This window comes from Ovis canadensis, chromosome 14 (genome assembly GCF_042477335.2).
Source record: "Ovis canadensis isolate MfBH-ARS-UI-01 breed Bighorn chromosome 14, ARS-UI_OviCan_v2, whole genome shotgun sequence".
In the NCBI taxonomy this organism is placed as follows: domain Eukaryota; kingdom Metazoa; phylum Chordata; class Mammalia; order Artiodactyla; family Bovidae; genus Ovis; species Ovis canadensis.
Window position 1 is genome coordinate 55,731,682 of NC_091258.1, and position 18,156 is coordinate 55,749,837.

The 18,156-nt window shown below is 46.1% G+C and overlaps 2 long non-coding RNA genes across 2 annotated transcripts in view; one reads left to right on the top strand and one right to left on the bottom strand.

Moving 5' to 3' along the window:
* The first annotated feature begins 1,288 nt into the window (after window positions 1-1,288).
* Window positions 1,289-13,409, top strand: LOC138418096 (uncharacterized). The gene is made up of 6 exons (XR_011248410.1): window positions 1,289-1,354; window positions 6,801-6,951; window positions 10,003-10,155; window positions 10,925-11,091; window positions 11,774-11,822; window positions 13,322-13,409. It is a non-coding gene; the product is annotated as an uncharacterized lncRNA (long non-coding RNA).
* A 908-nt stretch (window positions 13,410-14,317) lies between these two features.
* Window positions 14,318-18,156, bottom strand: part of LOC138418097 (uncharacterized) — an 89,255-nt gene continuing 85,416 nt past the window's right edge. Inside the window, exons 2-3 of the long non-coding RNA XR_011248411.1 lie at window positions 15,374-15,800; window positions 14,318-14,428 (exon numbers count right to left, since the gene is read on the bottom strand). This is a non-coding gene — a long non-coding RNA (uncharacterized lncRNA). The remainder of the gene's footprint in view (window positions 14,429-15,373; window positions 15,801-18,156) is intronic.

The following is an 18,156-nucleotide window of genomic DNA, read 5'->3' on the forward strand; positions in this document are numbered from 1 at the left end:
GCCTAAGGTGAGACACTGAACAGAAAAATTTTCAAAGCTCTGGCTCCTGCCCTTAAGAATCTAGCATATAGTTGGGGGAGAGAGCCACAGGCTCACATGGTCAGACAAGGACAAGAACCCATGCCACAGACCCAGTCCCAGCAGCATCCCATCAGAGATTCCAGGGATACACAGAATGTCAGGTGAGATGCCCCCAAATCTCCCCTCTCTGAATTTCCAAATATCTCTCACCCCGGGCTCACCCAGGCTCTGACCATTCCCCACCCCCACCGCCAAGCCTGGGTCTGGGAAGCCACTGCTTGGCAGGATGTTGACACAGAACTAGACTCTGCATCTGGAGGCCAGGGAGGTGCCCAGGTGGACCTGCTCATCGCTCCTCGTGGCCCTGCTGTCATGGGAATCCCCCCAGCCTTAGCAACTCGGACATTTCCTACTGCTCAACCCCAGACTGCTCCAAAGCTACAGGAACCCACTCAAGGCAGGTGAGATGAGACGCTGTCCAGACGGTATTATCCCCATACCCTGCTGTGAGACCAAGACTGGGGCAGCACAGCAAGCACCAGACGCGGGAGACGTCAGAGAGTGGAAAGCCACGAGCCCGTGGTCCAGCAGGGTTTGACACCAATTATTTTTTTCACTTTACCCAACACTTTAAATTCAAAAGGTGGTAACTTTTGTAACACCTGGGCCATCACTTCTATGTAAACTATGGAACACCTGGGGATCCTGGGTCACATTCCCACCTGGCAACATGGACTGGAGTTACGCTGGCCCTTCCAGCCCATTCCACGGGTGTCAGCCTCCCACCTGGCCCTGGCAAGTGTCTGGTTTGCAGTCCTGGGGCAGGTATTGGCCATAGATCTCAGCACAGTGAGGAGGACGAAGTTGGCCATAGTGATCCCCACTGTTGCGTCACCCTAAAAAATGAGACCTTGGAGAGACAGTTCTCTTTCCAATGAGGTCCTTCTGGGCCTGGCCAGATCATCCTGGACCCAAACTTTGCTGGTTGGGGGAGTAAATTTTTTTCAGAGAGGCAAGGCCAGGACTTTATGAGGCCTTCTGAAATGAGGCTGGCATCCTGGCTCCCGGGGTATTAACGGCAAGTGGGTCCTCAGCTGGTAGCTCTTTCTGGAGGCAGGCAGGCCTGCTTTAAATGCAGGGAGAGCTTGTGATTGACTGCCGAGATCCAGTAAACAAAGAAGGTTAAAAAAATAAAGCCGGGCTTCCTGTCTGCCCTTTGCACACTAACAGCCACTGTTTGCCCAGGTTCCACGTGAGTAACACGGGTGCACTGATTTCTATTACACAGAACATTAATAAGAGAAGGCACTGACCCTCGATTTCCAAGAACCAGGTAAATGACGGGGAGGGAAAGGGGCAGAGAAATGGTAGGCAGTTTACACTCCACGACTTGAAGGGGAATGCGTTGCCTATAAAGATGACGGGTGTTGTAGCACGGAGGCAAAAAACATAATTTTTCATTGATGTACGGCAGCAGGGCTGGAAGGAACACAAATAGTACAGTAGATCCATTAAATAGATGACAAGAAACAGTGTTCACATGCACTGACTAAACTGTTTTTGATTCTTTAGTACCAACATGCAGAATGATCCTTACATTATGTTGCCAGGGAAAAACCTTAAAATGCATTTATTTCATAATGTAACTTTCTTGTATTATCATAATAGAGCCATAACGGTTGTTGCAAACACTATGGGGTCTTAAAAAAAAAAAAAAAACACCTAAGGAGAGTTATGAAATTGGAAATTTTTTTAAAAGGGAGAAATTTGGAGCATCTCCAAGATTACAGCTGCCAGTGGCGATGGGGAGAGTGGCCGTGATAGCTCATCTTCGGCCTCTCCTTCTGGCCATCCAAGCTCTGGACTCTGAGCTCTGCCTGTCACAGCCAAACAGGACAGGGAGATCATGGGAAAGACAAGCGGAAGACACAGAGCCATCCGCGTGCAGTTACTCGGTGAGAAGGGGGGTTTGCAGGGAGGTGCGACAATCACCTTTTTGACTCTTCCAACTCCACCTCCACACGCTTCCCTCCTACTCGTCCACTACCTCTGGCCCTGCAGCCTGCATATCCTATACAGACAATGGGTACAAACGTGACTCCTCCGTAGCATATGCTAAGCACAGGGCCTGGACACGTGTTTGGTGTTCAGTGGATGGTTATTAGCATCAGGATTATTCCTTGTCTTTCACACTCTGACCAGCATGATGGGAGCCCACACCCATGGAAATCAGTGGTAGTCAGGGTCTGAACGAGTCCATCCCAGATTGGAACCTTGGTTCTGCTACATCCTCAGGACCTGGAACATGAAAGTTATCCTTATGGCTATTATAGCCAATACACCTGTTCCAGGTACTGTGCTCAGGTGTGTGGCGTGTCCAGCCCACCTGCAGGGACCCCACCTGCAGTGGGTGCAGGCGGTCAGGGAGCAGAAGCATAAACTAAGGGTCAGAGGTAAAGGAGGAAAATGAGGGAATCCTGTCTAAGAGGCAGCGTCACGAGACCTGGGATTAAACAGACACACGAGGTGAAGACCTTCTGGCGAAATGAGCAGGTCGATGAAGATGTCTTGTGCAGGTGGGGAGTGTGTTTGTCTGGAGCAGCCAGAGCCCAGCCTAGAAGGTGGGCAGAGAAAGGCTGGTTTAGCGTGGGGAGAGACTGATTCTAAAGCCATGCTTCTGGTCACTCCCACGGCTGCCATGATGGAATGGAAATGGCAGGTGGGACCAGAAAGAAGAGACAAGATGATTTGTTTTCTTCCTTGGATGCCTGGGTGGTTGGTATAAATGTGGGGAAGAAGAGCCAGTTTGGGGGAGGTGATAAGGTCAGGAAGATAGGAGATGAAATGGAGGGTGATGGCCATGGAAGTCCCACAGTCAGTTTTTCGAGGGAATCAGTGAAAATAAAAAGGGGTCAGTAATAGCAGGAACCCACACTCGCTGAGGATCTGGTTCCAGCCAGTATGGGGGTGCCCACTGTGCATCCAACATCTCATCTTGGCCTCACCCCAGTCAGGCAGCACAGTGCCAAGCCCGCTTCCTGACCAGGAGGCCCTGGCTCAGAAAAGGTAGCTAAGTCATCCCACTGCACAGGCGATTGGTTATGGAGCTTGAATTCAAACCCAGATATCACAGGCTCCAAAGCTCACTCTGTTAACCAGGACAGTTTCTTCGCCATCTCAGCTTCTCTGTGTGCAGTGGGGAGAGAGGTGACCACCGGGGTGGGAGCCATGAACTTCACAACATGACAGACCCAACAATAACATCACCACAGATGGGCTATTTGGAAAAAATAAAATGTATCTCTTACCATACTCAACACCATCATGAAAAAAAATAATCCTAGGCAGATTCAAGATTTAAATGTGGCAAGACAAAACCATAAAATTCCAGATGGAAATCAGATGATCATTTTTGCAGTGACAAGGTGGGATTTACAAAATCGCACCAGATAGAGCTAGACCTACTACCCAGATTATCACCATCACCTGTTCTTGGCTGAAAGGAGCTTGGTCTTCAAGCCTCTTTTATTAAGACACAGATTTAGGCTTCCCTGGTGGCTCAGAGGTGAAGACTCCACCTGCCAGTGCAGGAGACATGGGTTCGACCCCTGATCTAGGAAGACCCCACACGCTGTGGAGTAACTAGGCTCCTGCACCACAACTATTGAGCCTGCACTCTAGAGCCAGCAACTGCAGCTACAGAAGCCTGTGTACCCTACAGCTCATGCTCTGCAGCAGGAAAAGCCCACACAGGGCAACTAGAGAGCAGCCCCGTCTCGTCTGCCACGAGAGAAAGCCTGTGTGTAGCAACGATTACCCAACACAGTCAAAAATTAACTAATTCATTAAATCATCTTTAAAAAAGTAAAAAAGATGCAGATTCTCCCTGAGAAGAGGGATCACATTCTGCAGAAGTAGCTTATTGGCTTTCTTTCCAGTCCAACAGCACACAGGAGAAGGGACAGGCTCTGGGCAAATATGTTTTGATTGGGGTGGGGAATGGGAGCCGGGGCAGAGCAGAGGTTATCCTTGGAGTCCTGAGGTGGGAGGGCAGCCCATGGGATTTCAGGGTTGCAGAGGCTATTTCCCTATAGTCCCCACCCAGATTCTACAAATCTTTGCTGAGGTCCTACTGTGTGTCATGCCCTGTGCTGTAGGTGACGAAGTGGTCATTAACAACATAGATATGCTATCTACACAGGGTTCAGTGCAGGCAAGACACTGATGGAAGGTTGTCTGACCCCATAAGTTATGGACTCAGTCATGTCCTGGCCACAGAATTCCATGCCTTTCCAGGGACGGGAGCCTCTGTGCTGTGCTGTGCTAAGAGGCCTCCATCGTATCCAACTCTTTATGACCCCATGGACTGTATCCCACCAGGCTCCTCTGTCCATGGGAGTCTCCAGGCAAGAAAACTGCAGTGGGTTGCCATGCCCTCTTCCAGGGGATCTTCCTGACCCAGGGATCGAACCCGCATCTCTCATGTCTCCTGCACTGCAGGTGGGTCCTTTACCACTAGCGCCACCTGGGAAGCCTCTGAAGCCGCTCTACCTGACAGCCTCTCTCTTTCACCAGACTTCACAGAAGCTGCCAGTTACTTCTCCACATTTCAATGCAATCAGATCACCTAACGATATAAAAGGGAATCACAACAAGCCTTCGGCAGTGTAGGTAAAATTATTCATAACCCGCATAACTGCTGTGGTTTGGCTCTGGTGCTTCAAAAAGGTAACTTCCACACCAGTTTTCAAGCCCCAAATTTCTGTTGGCTGCCTGTAGAGATACAGAGACTTCATTGCCAATCCACAGTCCAAAGAGCAGAAAATGTTTGTGCCCTGTTTTGGTTTTTCTTTTTTTTTTTTTTTTTTTGATTTTCCAATGAACATGGTTTGCACTGGATATCTATATCTATATATAGCTTTGCACTGTTTCTTGGTGCCATATGAGTGGTAAACGCCTCAGAACATCATCGCAGGAAATCCAGCAAACAGCCAGACCAAAGCTGGAGAGTCAGCCATGTGACTTCTTGTTATCTGTCCAGAAGCCACTGTAAATTCACTACAAAAAGCAAGCTCCTTGCTCCCAGGAGGAGAAGTGTCGCCGAAAGAAAGTCAGGAGGATGCGGCTTTATTTAATTGAGAGCTAAGTATCTTCGGGATTGCTCTCTCCTAAGGAAGGGCACTTTGCTGTACAAGCATGTCAATGCCTCCTTGGTGGTCTGTCCCCTGATTTAGCCCAGCTCCCCGCTCTGAATTATAGGTTCCTCTTTGGTTTGCAGAGACACTACCTGCCAAGGCAGTATTTGGGTTTCCAACACCATTCCCCATACCCTCGAGCCCCTCATGCCCACTTCTCCCCCTCAATCAGATACTCAGAGGCCCCCACTCGGAGTCACAGAGACTCGCAACATATTAAGATGGCAATATCATCTTATTGGCTATTAACACAAATGTGCCAATAAACGTAGTGCATAAAAATTATACATATTCCCTTGGAGTCCATAATCCTGAACTGCTATGGCTAATGCAGAACACACTTCCCAAAAGTAGTGCTGGAAGTCACAATGTACAAATTGAATTTTAAATAAATTTCCTGAAACAACACCAATGGCTCTAGCCACCCGAGCTATACATATTTGCTAAAAATAAAATACAGAGTAGTCATGCCCATCCCAGCCCCTAAGGGATGGGGCTGGTGGGCATGTATGTTACTGCCTTGCCCGTTGTTTTGGGGGAGTCTCACTACACATGCATTTGGGTTCAATTATCAAAACAACCCAATAAATTCCCCTTAAGGGTTTCCCCTAATTATCAGGTATCATCAAGTTCCAAAGAAGTCAGCTTGTCTTCACCTCACTCTCCATCACAGAAGGAGATGCTAATTGCATTATCGCCTTGCCAACACCCTCAGAAATGCCGCAGTGATCGCTAGCCGTCTACCACAGAGTCAGAGTTGGCCCAAATTCTGAACCAAACAGTGAAGTCATTCCCAATCCCACTGTCTGCAAACACGAAAAATACAAGACAGTCACCATAGAAAAGGGGGCTCTGGGGTACTTGAAAACAGACCTGCCCCCATACAACTGGGGGTGGGCAACACTCCACAATATGTCCAGCTGGCTGGGCTCTGGGATCCAACACTCACACACCCATACCCAGGCACACACATGGGCAAAACAGTGGAAAACTGAAGCGCCCCAAGCCTGGTCATTTCACTCACCCACCCCCAGCCCCAAAACTCTCTGAGTCCTTGACCGAGATGGTAGTCCAAGGAAGAAAATCACAGTGAAGCTGAGTTGTCTTATTGAAGGTTTATCAGCATGCCTTCTTTCTTAGATAAGTAAGTGCTCATAGACTCTTTTACATGGTATTTGCAGCAGAGACCAAAACCAAAAATAGTTTGCCCTTATTCACTCAACTTATTTCTTTAAACGCATGAAGTGAGATTGTGATTTTCCTAGGTGTATTTCCCTTGACTCATTCAACCAGGTATCCAACTATCAAAATCCTTCAGTTCTTCAAGTCCCATCTCAAACCCCAACCTTTCTCGGCCCCATGAGAACAGAGAAGGTTAGCTGTTGAACTTTACACTATAGAGTCCTTTCCTTTGAAAGAGTTCTTGAGGAGAGCCCAGTGCTCAAGGGAAAAAAAGGGGACTGGTGCAGATGACCAGACAATTCTCAGTAGAAAAAATATACATATTCAGTAGACAGATGAAAACGCATTTTATCCCCATCATAAGAGAAATTCCAATTCTAAGTAGTTTCATCTATCAAACAGGCAGCTTTGTAAAGATCATCTCCTGTTTGGAAAGGAAGCCTGCCACTCTTCCGCGTGGTTCAGAGGACAAATCTTCCCTGGAGATAAATTCTTCAAATTAAAGGGGCCTCACCATAGAGGACTTCTTCACCATAGAGGAATCCACCGTAAGGTAAAAGCAGAGATGCGCCCCATGGTTTATGTTCAAGTATATTTGTCACAACTGCACTGGTAAGGGCAAAAAGTTAGAAACAACTCCGCGTGTGTGTGTGCATGTGCACGCATATATGTGCATGTCTGACTCTACGACCCCATGGACTGTAGCCCGCCAGACTCCTCTGTCCATGGAATTTTCCAGACCAAACTACTGGCGCAGGTTGCCATTTCCTTCTCCAGGGGATCTTCCAGACCCAGGAATGGAACCTGCATCTTTTGCATCTCCTGCGTTGGCAGGCAGATTCTTTACCAATTGAGCCACCAGGGAATGTTTCCCAAAAGGGAAATGGTTAAATAAAATGGTACAAAACCATAAAATGCAATTCTGTTCATTCTTTTTTTTTTAATTGGAGTATAGTTGCCTTACAATATTGTGTTAGTTTCTGCTGTACAACTAAGTGAATCGGTTGTAAGTATACATATGTCCCCTCTCTCTCGAGCCTGCCTCCCAGCCCCACCCCCATCCCACCCTTCTAGGTCATCACAGAGCACCAAGCTGAGCTCCTTGTGCTAGACAGCAGCTTCCTATTAGCCATTTTACACATGATGGTGTATATATTGTCAATTCCAATCTCCTAATTCATTCCTCTACCCTCTTCCCCTCCTGTGGCCTCATGTCTGCTCCCTGCACCTGCCTCTCTATTCCTGCCCTACAAATACGTTCATCTATACCATTTTTCTAAGGTTCCTAAAATTTAAAACAAAAAAAAAGTTTGTGAACACCATTAAGTACACGGGAAATGTATACAGTATGTTAAGGGGGAAAAGCGAGACATAAAAATGGTATAGTATAGTAGAAACCCAGTTTGGGAAAAAATAATAATAATAATACATCTAAATGCTCATGGGCCTGTGAAGAAATCCATAAAAATTTTAACCATGTTCATCTCTGGGTAGTGGGCATTACAGGCAATTTTTATTTACTTCTGGAAACTTCCCTGTATTTTCATATGTTCACAAATAAATGTACATTTCTCCTCTATTCAGAAAGCAATGATTTGCTTTTGCTCTTAACATTCACTGAGCCCCCTGTGGCCCTTGCTATTGGAGAGACTGACAGCAAATTGCCCATTGTGACCCCACTTCTGGGGGAACTCGCTCTGACTTCTCCTCCAGACTTGGTCTCCCCCAGGAGGATTCAGTCCTCCTCCTCCCTTGCTCTTGACCCAAGGTCTATGGGCTCAGTTCCTTATTGCTGTTGTTTGCCTCCAATCTGACCACTTAGCCTGTACCAAAAATTCCCAGACAAGCTGCCTTGCTTTCCTGGGGCAGGCACCCAACACCCACACACACTGTCCACAAGAAAAAAAAAAAGTCAGCCTCAGCTGGGCTGTCCTGGCTCTCCTGTGTGGTGTCCCATGGACCACAGTGGTCTTGTCAAAGGAGGCAGCCGTGGCTTTGACAGGTACCCTTGGGTTTGTCACACTCTCTATCACATTTAACCATGAGCCCAGTGTTCAACCACATCTAACCATGAACCATGAACTCAAGGCTGGAACTCCCATCAGAAGGGCCTTCCAGGTGATCTGCTCATGGAAGGAGCAGGAACCGGAAGGAAACAGGCAGAGACAGTGGACAGATGGAAGTAGGAGGTCCGAGAAACTCTCCTTGGTCCTGCTGGAAAATTGGCTGCTGTGCACTCAGGATGTGCACAGGCTTCATCCTGGGAGTTTCCCAATATGCACTTGTCATAACATAGAGTGGGGATGCTGCTGCTACGTGCTGTCCCATCAGGGAGACTCTATCCTGGGTAGCCTAGAAATGGAGAGGAGAATCTGCTGGTCCCTTGGTCAGGGTCTCAAACCTTCTGTGGCCCTCGTGGCCTCATTGTGTCACCAAATGATTATGATTCTAGAGATGAGCAGAGATATAGCAATCTATCCCATCACTAGAGTCAAACAGGCTATGCCAGACTCCGGGTCATTCTCTAATGCAGTGCCTTCCCAGCAGGCTAGCAAGGAAATTGTAGCTTTTTTCTAATTTGACTTTGCATAGCACATTGACTTTCAACCCTACCTCCCGAGTACATGAGGATGGGCCATAGCGTTCTGTCCTAAAGTATCCACTTCCCCATCCTGCCTGGCCTCTGGAATGACTCTCAGAGCCCTGGATACCATGCCCCTCTCTCACAGACCCTCCCTCCCCCTCCCGTGGCCAGCAGTGGGACACCAGTTTTTCACGATGGCAGCACAGCCCTGCACCATGCATAGCAGGGCCCTGCCACCAGAGCCATTACCGGCCAGAGATGGGAGGGGCCCCCGAAGAAGGGAGAGAAACAGATGACCTTTCCACCCTCTGATGAATGTGCTTGTTACATAATAAACACTCAGCAGCCAGAAGCTCCTCCCCAGACAGCTTTGAAAATGGCAATTTTAGCCCCGGGAGCTTCCAGAGGGGCACAGGTTCGGGCCAGGCTCTCTCTCTGGCTGGTTTGTAGAGGCAAATCTGTCACCCATTCTGACCCACAAAATGTCAAGGAGACTGGTCCATGCAGGTGAGTTCTGGTTAATGGCCTCCTCCAGTCCTAAAGGAGCATGGATGGCAGGTACAGGACCGCTCTGTTCTCCCCAGGGAGCCAGGTGTTAAGGAAAGTGTTAGTTACTCAGTTGTGTCTGACTCTTTGCAACCCCATGAATACAGCCCAACAGGCTCCTCTGTCCATGAAATTCTGCAGGCAAGAATACTGGAGTGGGTTGCCATTTCCTTCTCCAGGGGATCTTCCCAACCCAGGGATCAAACCTGGGTCTTGGGCATTACAGGCAGATTTTTGTACCATCTGAGCCACCAGGGAACCCCAAGACTTCTGACCTAAGAACCAGGAGATAACAGATCACCTCCGATAGGTTGTGATCGATCACTCATGGGAATGCCTGTCTCACCAAGCTTTCAGAGGAAGCTCACCTGGGACAGGGTTATCGGCATCCAAGGTGAGACAGCAACAGGGTTTCACTCCATCCCAGCAATTTCTGACGAGATACTGCTGCCTTTCAACTGTCTCCACCAACAGGGTCAGCCCTGCTCCCTGGCCTCCACTGAAGTTAGCCTGACACACTGGGAGCCTCGAAACAAATTAAATGAGGCGAGGAGGCCATGCGGCGAACATTCCATTATGGACCCTCTGCTCCCTTCCACGAGTGACTCACACAATCACTTTTAGGAGGTGAGGCATCTTATTGAATCAACACTTAATCTCCGTGCCTTGTCTTGGAGGAGGGGGGAGGGACGGTGGGTGCATTATCCCTGATCCTTCTATTTTCTGAGACCCTCACTGGAGACAGTCTGCTGGTGGTGGGGGCGGGGAGAATTGTGGGGAACCTTGACCCTGTTCCAGGTAAGAGTCTGATTTACAGTTCGTTGTGCTTTCTAACGAATAATTTTTATATAATAATTCCACCAGTGAGCACCAAACCTTCTTCTTGGGAATGCAATTAAGGGAAAAATTAGCAATAAATTGTTTTCAGTACTTAACCCAGCTCCAAATTTATGGTTGCGGCAATTTATTGTTTCAGAGGCCTGAAAAATGGCAATGAATTTTGTCCCATTGGCTGTCATTCACCCTCGAAACGGAAATGTAAATAAAAAACCGTTCAGGGCCTTGGGTTTTCCGGCTCCTTACAAACCTCAAAACCTTAAGCCCCTCCAGCCAGTTCCCACGACGGATCCCCCAGCCTTAGAAACAGAGCGATATGCTCCCGGTCTGCAGGCAGGCGGCTCCTCTCCTTCTGCGGCCCCGCGCGCCGCCCCATGCAGGACGCAGGGCGCAGAATGAGTGTAAATGAGAAAACACTGACTTCGCTCCTGACGGCGATGCAGGATGTATCCGTTTACCCTATAAATAAGCACTGATCACCTCCATTTTATTGAACTCATTTTCCAGGCAAGCAGAGACCACAAGATTCTTCAGCACATTTTCTCTTTACACCCTCTAGGACGGCTGCTAGTGTCAACTCCGACAGATTTATAGCCCATTCATTCATGGGAACAAAAACCCTGCCACGGCTGGTCATGGGACACGCAATAGCAGTTAGTTCAGAAGATAACAGCGGCAATACCTCACCTCTCCATTCAGGACTACAGAGCCGGCACCACTTTGGAGGTAATAAATGCTTCTTCTTGGGCGATTGGAGTCGTAATCCAGAAATCGCTGTGGTGGGCCTCCCCCCACCCCCGGCTCCGCCTCCAGGGGAACCTGCTTGTCCCCACTCTACCCCAGCCTTAACTCCAGCCCCGCGTCTGCCCCACAAGGGACTGGCAAGGGGCTGACAGCAGCGCCTTGTGGAACCAAAAACGACACTCAGCCTCTTGCTTCCAGTCCGCTCGACATGGGCTGTGGCTATTCTGTAGGACTCAAGCAATACTGCAAAGCCGAGAAGGCTGACTGCTTACTCGTGGTGAGTGGCAATGCAGGCATGCACATTTACTCCAGTGTGCCAGATGCCCTCTGCCGCCCCCAGCCTGGGCCCACATTACCTCCCCGTATCCTCTCTCAAGCAGCAAATAAGAATGACCAAGGGCCCACACTTTCTTAACAGACCCAATAGCGGCCAAGGGTGCTCCCAGGTGGAGCCCATGAACCCAATGAAGAATCAAAGGCAGGTTGGGTCTGACCTTAGAAATGGGTCAGAAACATCAGAGCTGGGGCGCAAGCCCAGTCCCCACAACAGGACGAAGCTGGTCTGACTAGTTCACGTCTGTCCCCAGAGCCTGAAACGAGCCAGGTACAAAGCAAACACAAAACAAGCATATGTTGAATAAACCATTGTTTTGTTTTCTTTAAGCGAACAATCTGGAAAAGAATAAAGACAAATGAGGAATCTGAAGCTTAAGGTAAGGACAAAGAAGCCACAACTATGGTTAAGCATTCTGTCTCATTTTGAAGTCAGCTTCAACCACTTCCAAGCCTCAGTTTACTTATCTGTAAAAATGGGGGTATTAACTATACCTAACTCAGAGTATTATTGTTAGAATTAAATGATATATACAATATATTAAATGATACATAATGCATGAATATACAATAAATTATCATAAATGTTTATATACATAGATATGTATATAAAGGGCTTCCCAGGTGACGCTAGTGGTAAAGAACCCACTTGCCAACAAAGGAGACTTAAAGGGACATGGGCCTGATCCCTGGGTCAGGAAAACCCCCTGGAGGAGAGCATGACAACCCACTCTACTGTTCTTGCCTGGAGAATCCCATGGACAGAGGAGCATGACAGGTGGCAGGCTACAGTCCATAGGGTCACAGAGTCAGACATGACTGAAGTGACTTAGCACAGCACAGCAGATATGTTATCAAATAAGTTCAGTTCAGTTCAGTCGCTCAGTCGTGTCCGACTCTTTGCGACCCCATGAATCGCCGCAGGCCAGGCCTCCCTGTCCATCACCAACTCCCGGAGTTCACTCAGACTCATGTCCATCGAGTCAGTGATGCCATCCAGCCATCTCATCAAATAAGTTAAATTAGTGTAATTGGAGAAACAAAAGATTCACACAAGACAATGTAAGATCAGTAGAAGAGAGAAGATCATTGAGCACCAGATGAGGCTTCCAGGCTCGTGCCTTCAGGTTTTGAAACCTCCCACAGGACACACCTCCGTACTCCGTGGCCTGTTTTCTTTAGAGATGTGTTGTTTGTGGCTGTTATTCTAGGGTTCTGACAGTTAAAGAAAGAAAGAAACTGTTAGTTGCTCAGTCGTGTCTTTTTGTGACCCTATACACTGTAGCCCACCAGGCCCCTCTGTCCATGGAATTCTCCAGGCAAGAATACTGGAGTGGGTTGCCATTTCCTTCTCCAGGGGATCTTCCCAACCCAGTGACTGAACTGGGCTCTCCTGCGTTGCACACAATTAAACACCAAAGCAAGAACCTAATAGTCTTCCCTCAGGGATCCACCCACCTTCACCCATGGGTCACCCTCCTTGGAATCCAGGTGAGAGAGGAGTGTGAAGAGCCAGCGGGTCCAGGGCAGGTCATTGAGATGGAAGTTGAGAGCTTCCAGAATGTAGAAAGTGCCAGAGAGAGAAACCAAGGTTAAGCTCTGAAGGAAAACGCAAAATTCAGGGGGCAGGGGAGCTTATGAAAAAGCATAGAAAATGACACTGGGCATCAGTTGCTGTAAGTACATTCTTTGCTAATCAATCAGCTTTTATTGTGACGCCTCCAGCTCAGCTCATAAGGCAGGGAAGCAGCCTCAGCAGCAGTTTAAAATGTTTCCAGTTTAATAATCCCTGCTAATTGAAAGCAGCTCAGAAACAGGGGTAAGGTTGGGGGTTGGGGACACTCTAGCACAGTCGATGGTAACAGAGCTGTTCCTACAGGGCGCAAAATAACCTTTGATGCTGGAGGGAAACCCTGCTTCCCCAGCCCTAAACAACTAATTCCTACAACTGTCTGCTTTGGCGCTGGATCCTTCCTGTGTTTTAATTGTGTAACGTTATGGCCGCGAATTGTTGTGAAACCTTTTATCTATGGAAAATTAACCACCCCCTGCTGCAAAAACTAAACATTTTTTTTCTTCAAAAGAGAATTACATTCATTTTTATAATTGTTCTTTCCTTTCAAATCACCTAATATGACAAATGCTGGGTGACATTATAGTTCATCTGCTAAAGAGTGCCTTTATGAGTTGAGGCTTCGATGCTTTAATGGAGAAATTGCCTGATTTAAGTAAATCATGTCACCTTCACCCTTGCAATCATATTTGTTGCTGACGTCTGCTGACCTAACCTGCAGAGCAAAAACAAAAACCCATTTACATTTCCCGGCTGAGATATTTGGTTCACATGATGTACAAATAGGTCATAATGAAGAGTGATTTTAGCACACGGCAAAGGTACAATTTAAGGATACTTTTGACAGTTTTTACACATACAAAATTATTCAGTGTTGTAATTTAAACGATAAAAGACAGACTTTTAGCACAAAAAGCCTCTAATTCCTCAGCCCAGGTCTCTTTGACTTCCGTGGCAGAGCTACATTTGCGGATGCAGGTACAGCAAAGAGATGTCATCTGTTTGATGTGCCAAGAATCAGCTGGGTCCCTCCCTCTTCCCTTGGGTACACGCAAATCTATCCTAGAACATGGATTCGGGTACCCAGATCTTGATACCTGGTCCTGCTCTCCATGACACCCATTCTCCCCTTCATACAGCAAGGAATCCATACTTATTTGTTCAGTGAATAAATGAGTATCCAAAATTTGGAAAACAAACTTTAAAAACATCAACCACTATGCAAGTGTAAATGCAAGTGTGCATTTCTCTAATGACGGAGATTAACAAACATCACGGGAAGCAGACACTCATCACTCAGACCTTGTCCTCCTTGAAACTGATTCTCCTCGGCAAATGTTTATTCAGCCAGTTTTGTGCACAGGGGTATGCCCCTCATTTTCTCTCTGCTTCTTCTCAACCCAGTGGAAGTCTCTGTGTATTAAAAATATAATCACGTCCTTTACTTTTCTTCGAAGGAAACCAAGCTTTTAAGTGCGCTTCTTGAAATCTAGAAGAGGCTAGAGATCTTATCAGGCAGCAAAGTATAGTTCCTTTAGTAACAAAATTTACAAAGTAAAAGCCGCTCAGTCATGTCCGACAGTCCATGGAATTCTTCAGGCCAGAATACTGGACTGGGTTGCCTTTCCCTTCTCCAAGGGATCTTCCCAACCCAGGGATCAAACCCAGGTCTCCTGTATTGCAGGCAGATTCTTTACCAGCTGAGCCACAAGGGAAGCCCAAGAATACTGGAGTGGGTAGCCTATCCCTTCTCCAGCCAATCTTCCCAACTCAGGAATCGAACCGGGGTCTCCTGCATTGCAGGTGGTTTCTTTACCTACTGAGCTATCAGGGAAGCCCAACAAAATTTAAAAGCTATATGTAAACCTATTTGGTTAAATTTTTTGTTTTGCTGAAATAAACTATATATTTAGCTGAGTTTTGCCATATAGTAGCAGTCTATCTAAAAGACACTATAAAATTATAAGGCATTACAAGTGTTATGTTGCTCTAAACAAGGAGACTTTGAGCTTATAATCAGTGCCTCTAAAATAGTAGTCATGCTTCTTTCTCAAACTTCCATCTACCACCACCACTACCCAAGATGATTTGGGGGGAGGGGGGTTGGTGTATTTTTTTTAATTTTTAATTTATTAATTAAATTTTTTAATTTCTAAAGAAATTAGGAATAAAGAATTTTTAAAGTTTTTATTTTAATTCTTTTAATTTTAATTTTAAAAAATTTGGGATATTTACATTTTATCCTTAATCAAGGACTAGGCTTAGAGAAGTAAATTTCTTTCTTGGAATAACAGATTTATTTCTCCAGAAAATGATACTGGCACCACATCACGTGTGAGCAGTTAGAGCTCTACTTACAATCATGGTAGGAGGTGGGCTGGCTGGGCTGAAACCAGAGATACCCTAGGACTGGACACACTTTGGTGTTCGTGGTAGAGTCAGCAAAAGACTGAAAGACAGAAGCAGTGCCTGGTCCCAGCTCCTCCCAGCCAGACCTCCCACCTCCCAGCCAGACCTCCCAGACCCAAGGCATCCCTGGGAAGCCCTCCATTCCTTTCAGACTGGAAAGAAGATGCTCTGGGAGGTGGTTTGCCGATCATGGTGTCAGGGTCAAGAAGAAGAACATCCATGTCCATAATGACACCCTGGGATTCTGGTGGCCAGGAGCCCCTTCCCAGATCATCACAGTCACTGGATGACCACACTGCACGTACAGACACATCATGAGACACAGGCTTGTTTGATCTTCTGGGTCTAGAGTTTTAAAGAGTTCTCTGAATTCACCCTGAAGATACAAGGAAAGAGAAGCAAAGCATTTTTTTAACTTTGTATTTTATATTGGGGTGTAGCCAGTTTACAGACAATGTGGTGATAGTTTCAGGTGAGCAGGGAAGGGACTCAGCCGTATATACACATGTATCCATTCTCCCCCAAACTCCCTCCCATCCAGGCTGCCACATAACATTGAGCAGAGTTCCACCTGCTAGACAGTGGGTCGTTTTTGGTTATCCACTTTAAATATAGCAGAGAGTGCAGGCAACCATAAGTCCTCTCTAAGTCTGTCTGTTTTTTAAGTAAGTTCATTTATATCATTTCTTTTTAGATTCCACATATACGGGCTGGCATATGATACTTTTCCTTCTCTGAGTTACGTCATTCTGTAACAGTCTCTAGGTCCATCCATGTAGAAGCAGGACAAATGAAACAAGAAAATAAATAATACTAACATAATATAACCCTTAGAATAAAACGTATATCCATAAATCCATGTTGATATCTGTAAATAATTGAATAAATAGACAAATGGGGGAAGAGGACAGCTCTTCCTTACTATAGAATTTTCATTCAAAAGTATAGACAGAATAATGGAAATAGAAAGTCACCATTAAACAAACAAGATGGAGAAGCTCTATACAGTCAGCGAAAACAAGAGCAGGAACTGACTGGCTCAGATCATGAACTCCTTGGAAAATTCAGACTTAAATAGAAGAAAATAAGGAAAACCACTAGGCCATTCAGGTATGGCCTAAATCAAATCCCTTACAAGTATACTGTGGAAGTGACAAATAGATTCAACAGATTAGGTCTGATGGACAGAGTGCCAGAAAAAATATGGACAGAGGTTCATAACATTGTACAGGAGGCGGTGATCAACTTTATCCCCAAAAAAAAGAAATGCAAAAAAGTAAAATAGTTGTCTCAGAAGGGCTTACAAATACCTGAGAAAAGAAGAGAAGCAAAAGGCAAAGGAGGGAAGGAAAGCTATACCCGTCTGAATGCACAGTTCCAAAGAATAGTAAGGAGAGAAAAGAAAGCCTTCCTAAGCGAACAGTGCAAAGGAACAGAGAGAACAATAGAATGCAAAAGACTGGAGATCTCTTCAAGAAAATTAGAGATACCAGGGAAATTTTCATGCAAAGATGGGCACGATAAAGGACAGAAACAGCAAGTACCCAACAGAAGCATAAGAGATTAAGTAGAGGTGGCAAGAATACACAAAAGACCTATACAGAAAAAAGATCTTAATGACCCAGATAACCATGATGGTGTGATCGCTCACTTAGGGCCAGACATCTTGGAGTGCAAAGTAAAGTGGGCATTAGGAAGCACTACTATGAACAAAGCTAGTGGAGGTGATGGAATTCCAGCTGAACTATTTCAAATCCTAAAAGATGATGCTGTTAGAGTGCTGCACTCGATATGCCAGCAAATTTGGAAAACCCAGAGGTGGCCACAGGGCTGGGAAAGGTCAGTTTTTATTCCAATCCCAAAGAAGGGCAATGCCAAAGACTATTCAAACTACCTCACTCATTTCACATACTAACAAAGTAATGCTCAAAATTCTCCAAGCCAGGCTTCAACAATACATGAACCAAGAAGTTCCAGATGTTCAAGCTGGATTTAGAAAAGGCAGAGGAACCAGGGACCAAATTGCAAACCTCCACAGGATCATAGAAAAAGCAAGGGAATTCCAAAAACACATCTGCTTCATTTGACTATGCTAAAGCATTTGACTGTGTGGATCACAACAAACTGTGGAAAATTCTTAAATAGGTGGGAATACCACACCACCTTACCTGTCGCAGGTCAAGAAACAACAGTTAGAACTAGACAAAGAACAACAGACTGTTTCCAAACTGAGAAAGGAGTACCTCAAAGCTGAATATTGCCACCCTGCTTAATTAATTTATATGCAGAGTACAGCATGCGAAATGCCAGTCTAGATGAAGCACAAGCTGTAATCAAGATTTCTGGGAGAAATATCAATAATTTCAGATATGTAGGTGACACCACCCTTATGGCAGAAAGTAAAGAAGAACCAAAGAGCCTCTTGATGAAGGTGAAAGAGGTGAGTGAAAAAGCTGTCTTAAAATTCAACATTCAAAAAACTAAGATCATGGCATCTGGTCCCATCACTTCATGGCAAATAGATGGGGAAACAGTGGAAACAGTGGCTGACTTTATTTTCTTGGGCTCCAAAATCACTGCAGATGGTGACTGCAGCCATGAAATTAAAAGATACTTGCTCTTTGGAAGAAAAGCTATGACAAATCTAGACAGTGTATTAAAAAGCAGAGACATTACTTTGTCAATAAATGTCTGTCTAGTCAAAGTTATGGTTTTTTCAGTAGTCATGTATG